Source organism: Berghia stephanieae, chromosome 2 (genome assembly GCF_034508935.2).
Source record: "Berghia stephanieae isolate SIO BIC M18660-M18661 chromosome 2, UCSD_Bste_1.3, whole genome shotgun sequence".
Classification (NCBI taxonomy): domain Eukaryota; kingdom Metazoa; phylum Mollusca; class Gastropoda; order Nudibranchia; family Aeolidiidae; genus Berghia; species Berghia stephanieae.
Window position 1 is genome coordinate 56,077,351 of NC_088361.1, and position 7,077 is coordinate 56,084,427.

At 37.4% G+C, this 7,077-nt stretch overlaps 1 long non-coding RNA gene across 1 annotated transcript in view; it reads right to left on the reverse strand.

The window, feature by feature from the left end:
- LOC144965197 (uncharacterized) overlaps positions 1-7,077 on the reverse strand; it is a 567,438-nt gene that overhangs the window by 83,213 nt on the left and 477,148 nt on the right. The gene's annotated exons all lie outside the window — the stretch shown is intronic.

Sequence of the window (7,077 nt, forward strand, 5' to 3'; positions counted from 1 at the left end):
TTCACACCGAAGAGTAGGAAGTGCTCATTAAAGCCTTTGTCGAATATTTTCGTATTTATTTCCGTTGTAGAATAATTTCGTATTTATTTTTTTTAGGTAGCGTCTACGTGCTTTCTCTTGGGAGGATATATAAATTGGGTGCCGTCACAAGTGAAAGAACGTAATGGTGGGTCCACCACACCTGAACACTATTCGGCTAACATGGCGTACACAACGTGCAGAATGATCAGGTGTGGAGGTGATTTATGGGGTGTTTTCCTTGTTCCCCGAATGGGACAAACAGTCCGAACGTGTCCCTCAACCGATGAGAGAACGACGAACATTCGTTTCATTCATGCCCAAGTGTGTTACATAGATAGAAAGACATTGACGGCACTGTGCTCTTTGTTATTGTTTTTCGCCAGCCATTTTTATGAGTAGTTCTCACTAAATTGTATCAATCAGACAATAAACGATCAATAAACACTAGTGCCGCGCTGAGGACCGGTCCAGGGACCGGTCCCACGGTCTTTTAGCTGTGAACCGAGGATCGGTCCGATAGGGAAGACCGGCGGCGGTCCTCACTTCTTATCACCTTTCCACGGTCTCGCGCCATACTAGGCTACTTCCCAGCGATTCGTTGCCTCGGTTGCCTATCTTCCACCAATCACCACCCATCCCACTTAATTAATCGCACCCACCCCCCTTTGCCATACACTAAACGACACAGACGACCATACAGGCAGACGACAACCAACCTCCACTCCGCAAACCGCCCTTTCGTGTGTGAGATGGGGGGAACAGGAGGCGCACGCCTTGGACGATTCCATTATACGGGGTAAATTTCAAAATTTACTACACCATAATGATCGCAATGACAATGATCTATGGTGAAGGCATGACCCCTCTTCTCTAATGGGTTATTGTTTGAAATGTATGTGACTACTAAAGATGTGTGTGTTTGTGTGTGTCGAACCTAGCAAGTAGCAAATCCGATTTTTTGTTTTCTTTTGTCCATCTCTTGTCACCACTCCTTTCTATCGCAGTGTTGTCATTTAAAATAATACAATAATATTAAAATTTCGTTTGGTGTTTTTACTAATCAAATAATATGAGTTTCATTAGTTTCTTCCTTCCAAAAAACCCAGTTATAACGTCTGAATTTTAAAAAAGTCCAATAGAATATTTGGGGACCCCGATAGCTCAGTTGATAGAGCACTCTCTTTATACGCAAAGGGCCAGAGATCGATCCCGGGTGCAGTCGAGTTTTTTCTGAATCCCTGTCTACTCAGCAATGAATGGGTAGCTGAGTTTGTTAGATCTGGCGAAAAGTCACCATCGACCCCTCTTATTACCTCATCCACCCCCTCTTATTATAACTTCACGTCTCTCTCTTACTCTTCAATGCTCGCTGCCCTCTAATGTGTGTGTGTGGGGGGGGGGGGGGGGGGGGGAGGGGGGGGGGTAGGAGTTGCGTGTGTGTATCAACGCCACGAACAACTCGATCAACGCCTTGGGCGATGCCATTATCTCCGTTAATGGGGATAAATTTCAAATTGTATTAAATTATCGAAGTAACAATGAAGTACGGTGAGCAAATAAAGAAGGCATCACCCCTCTTCTCTAATTAGGTTACAATTTGAAATGAGTGTGACTACTCCGTGTGTTTTACTCCTGTAGACCACGGTTTTCATCGTGTAGCGGTCTTTAACGGTTCAAGAATGAACGATCCCACGGTCTCAAAGGTCAAACCGGTTCGAATCTCCAACAGTCTCTCAGGAATGTTCAATGTCGAAAAGGACCGGTCCTAGGACCGGTCCTTGCGGTCTTCATTTCCCAAGGACCGTAGGACCGTGGTCCTTAAGCTTGCCAAGGACCGCCCCGCACTAATAAACACACAGTTTTGATTGTTGGTACTCTTCTTCATTTCCTCCTCCTCTTCTTCTTCCTCATCACCCCCTCCTCCTCTTCCTCCCCCCTCCCCTTCTTCCTTCTCCTGAATTTTTATATAAACGTCCATCAATCTATCTGTTTATCTATCTGTCCCTCTATCTACACGATATCTGTCTCTCCATTTATCCATGTATCTATTGCTCAGTGGCGTGGCGTGCTTACAATATAAGGTGGTGCCAGAATAAGAAGAAAATGACTTAAAATCATGCTATATCTGTAAATACAAAAGAAAGAACAAAAATATACAGAAAAGACTTACTCAAATAAGTATGAGGCGGTATTTACTATTTCTCAGTTTTATTTTTTTAAAAAATGCTGTAATCCATTTTTAAAAGATGGAACGGTGCCAGGCACCAAATCAACCAATATAGCCACGCCCCTGCTATTGCTGCTGTTTTGTGTCTGTAGTAGTAGTAGTAGTAGTAATAGTAGTAGTAGTAGTAGTAGTAGTAGTAGTAGTAGTAGTAGTAGTAGTAGTAGTAGCAGCAGCAGCAGCAGCAGCAGCAGTAGTAGTAGTAGTAGTAGTAGTAGTAGTAGTAGTAGTAGTAGTAGTAGTAGTAGTAGTAGTAGTAGTAGTAGTAGTAGTAGTAGTAGTAGTATCTAAAGTTTTGTTCAGATAAGCAGAAGGACATCCGAGAAAATCACCAAGAGGGATGAGACATCAAAAGTGTAGGCCTTAAAATCCATCCAGGCAAAACAAAACTCGTGAAAGTAAAGACAAAGAGCAAACAATAAATGGTCAAAATCCAATGCACATATCTGGACGAGGTGGAACTCTTCAAATACCCGGGCAGTTACATCTCTGCTGATAGCAACGTTGAAAAAGAAGAATCGAACTTGCAGCTTGCACTTTTAATGGGCTCAGGAATATTTGGAAATCAACATCCTTGCATTCCAACCCCAAAATAATGATCTACCAATCCAACGTCCGCTCTGTTCTCCTATATGCAGCAGAAATTTGGAGAATGAACAAGAAGATAGAGAGTCACCTCAGACGGTTTGAACGAAGATACCTCTTCAGAATCCTGAAACTTGGTTGGCAACAGCAACGAAGAAATCTTCAGGCGCACAAGAATGAAAAACATTGTGGATGAAGTCAAGCACAGACGATGGAAATAGCTGGGTCACGTTCTCCGAATGAAAAAGTCCAGACTGCCTTACATTGCACTATGATGGTCCCCACGGGGAAAGAGAAAGAGAAACAGGCCACTGGGCCTGGAGGAGGACATTTGAAGAGGCGATGATAGAGGCTTGAAAGACATGGATGAGCTGAGTTGGCTTGCCCAGACAGAGATGCCTGGAGGAACTTCTGCGTAGAATTGCAGTATCTACAGGTTATATAGTTATTACATGCTGGCCATATGTAGAAATAAGTGAAATTTGACAGGTCACGTTATCTTCGTAGTAAATAGCAGTATCAGTATACATTACTTTAAAGACAGCATAGAACGGTTGTTTTAATGGTGAGACCGTCGACTAAGGAATTTCTTTGATGACATCACAGTGACATCACTTAGCTAACCGATTGGGAAAACGGCCGGGAAAGAGGGAAAACGAAAGCCTTTGAGTGACACCGACATCTGCATTATATCATTAAAGGGGTACAGTTATATTATAATAGAGTGTATCGAGTTTTGGCTGTGATCAGACCGGTACTATAAGTAGACTCTGGTGGCAGCCAATCGGCTTCGCTGAGAACTTGCCTCACGGCATGCTCACTACATCAGTGGAGGCTTGCCACCTGTCAAGCATGTAGGTACCCGTTGTTGTCAAGAGCCCGACACCGCAGAGCATCTAGTTGAACGATGCGTTGTGTTGAAGCCCCTCTCACTAATCTGTAGACGAAGCTTCCTGACGGGTTCGCGACCATGCGGTGATAAAGATCGTCATAAAATCCTAGTGTCAGAACCATTAGAAACTGCTGTCATCCGACAACTCGTTGTTTCTTCCATCTTCCCGCATGTCCCTCCCTTTACGTAGCAGATGTATATGTATATATGTATAAAACAAATTCCATGAATTAAAAGTGATCAGCTTTAAAATGAAATGAGCCGTAAATACGGCTTTGATTTTAAAAAGTGTAGGATTACAAAACTTAATAACTTAACGGCATATTATCACAGAATCATGTAACACATATCAAAGGATCCGCCATCTTCTAAAGTTTTGTTTGGTGTTAATTTTATATTGCTTTTTTTTTTTATTTCATTAATCCTCAACAGTTCAGTAAGTGAAAGTACTGCTTTTTCTGAAAACGCCATTTTTAACCCGATTGAGAAGTTTTTACCCAATGATTGAAACGATTTTCAAAGTCACAGAACAAAGTATGAACAAAACAAAAAGAGAAATTTATATTTTATAGTGTTGGCTGTGATTCTTGTTTCTGTTGAATTTTAGTTCCGCTGATGTTCAAAGTGGTTCCCATTTTGACTCAAACAAATGTCGATGCGTTTCGCATAATTGTCCAAAATTCACTGGCAAATTAAGTATCAATAGAAATTTCATGAATGACGCGGCTGATTTCATTCTTTAGTTCCATAACGTTTTCAGTTGAGTTTTCATATAATTTTTTTTTTCAAATGTATCTCTACAAAGAGAAGTCCATGGGAAGTCTGGAAAATGAGGAGATCAGTTATTTTCAATTCGTCTTGAAATTACCGAAGTGATCCTGTAAAATAGATAGATAGATAGTAGATAGATAGATAGATAGATAGATAGATAGATAGATAGATAGATAGATAGATAGATAGATAGATAGATAGATAGATATTACAAGGCCATATAGTTGCACAAAGAACCTTTATTATTGACGAGTAACTAATGCATTTCTGTCTCTCCCAGAGCTTATTAATGATAATCATTACATAATACATGCATACTCGGATTGTTAACAGCTGCACTTAATTGCTTTGCTATCAAAAACTGGTGAGAACTTGATAGTTCTGAAAAACTATTAACTCTACTGACTTACATAATGCATTAATGCATGAAAGGGGTATTTTTTTCTGGTTGAATGTTACCATGAATAGCATGCGTCTATAAGTCTATTACATAAGAATTTTGGGAGAGGGGTGAGGGGAGCGATTGTATTATTAATATAACTAATGATCGGTGTTATTATGCTTTGAATAGGAAAATAACAATGTACTGAACTCAATCACAATAATTATTATGTAATCTGAAAAGGAAAACTTGACGTTTTAGCAATTCAACCCCCCCCCCCCCCCCCCACTCACCAACACACACACTTGCAGAACAAAAAATCATACGACCAATTGCCTACTCGGTTCTATATTATAATATGGCGCAGTGACTTGGAGCCGAAATTAAAATTGAAGTCTCATTTTTATGGATATTCATTCGGTCAAGCTAAATTAAAGACTTTCATCAATAAGGACAGACATACTAGGTGTTATTATTATTATTATTATTATTATTATTATTATTATTATTATTATTATTATTATTATTATTATTATTATTATTATTATTATTATTATTATTATTATTATTATATATTATTATTACTATTATTATTATTATTATTATTATTATTATATATTCATCATCATCATCATCATCATCATCATTATTATTAATATTATTATTATTATTATTATTATTATTATTCTCATCATCATCATCATCATCATCATCATCATTATTATTATTATTATTATTATTATTATTATTATTATTATTATTATTATTATTATTATTATTATTATTATTATTATTATTATTATTATTATTATTATTAATAATAATAATAATAATAATAACAATAATAATAATAATAATAATAATAATAATAATAATAATAATAATAATAATAATAATAAAAATAATAATAATAATAATAATAATAATAATAATTATAATAATAATAATAATAATAATAATAATAATAATAATAATAATAATAATAATATAATAATAATAATAATAATAATAATAATAATATTAATAATAATCATAATTATAATAATAAAAATAATAAAAATAATGATGATGATGATGATGATGATGATGATGATGATGATGATGATGATGATGATGATAATAATAATAACAATAATATAATGCTCTTCCATGAAATTTAAGGAGTATAAGGCATCTGTGTTCGAGGTGAGAATTTGACGAACCTGAAGTATACAGACGATGCAGTTCTTATGGCTTACACACCAGAAAACCTTCAGATCATGCTTGACAAATTAGTGGCTGGTAGCGAAGCATAGTGACTTTTTGCTAAACGTCAAGAAAACAGAGTGCATGGTCGTTAACGAAATAAAAACCCTAAGTTCTATCTTTTCACCTCATCAACAAAAGGGAACCCATTTTAAACAAGTTTAAAAGTTTAAGTATCTCAGTGCAACCATCACGAACGACGCTAGAGATTTTTAAAAGAAATAATTCAAAGAATAGCGATCGCTAAATGCATCTTCCACAACTTAGGACCAGTCATCTCTGCCACCAATATTAAATTAATCACGTAACTAAAGGTTATCCAAATATACGTTCTCTCGTCTCTCCTCTACCCGTGTGGAACTAGGACTCCAGGCAAGAAATGTCACAACCACCTAGAAGCTTTCGAAATGTAGTTGTACAGAAGATTGCTAAACATCAAATGGTCAGATAGAAAAACAAGCGTAGAAGTTTTGCATAGAATAGGGAAACCCATCCAAATTGTGAAAATCATCAGAAAAAGGCAAATGGGTTTTCTTGGCCATGTGTGGTGACGAGGGTACATTGAAAGCCTAACACTTAGTGGCTACATAGAGGGAAAAGAGCTCATGTTCGTCAGAGGTTGACGTCTTTGACCAGTTTGAGGCTATCAACAACAACATCCCTACAAACTCAGAGTACATGAGGGAGGCAGAGGACAGATAGTCGTGGAGGCATAATATGGTAGGCAACGTGTACAAGTGCAGGCCACGGATAAGTAAGGCTGTAAACTGAGGGCAATCAATTTCCACTACGCTACGGTCCGTCTTGCCCTCCATTTGACCTGTCCTCTCAGTGGGTCTCTTGTTTTATCATAATAATGTCAGTGTAACTCACTCGTTTTAGTTGCGGAACCGTAAAGGAATCGAACACGGACGTTTTATTTCGGAATTAAAATTTCTTTCGATTTCCTACCAACAA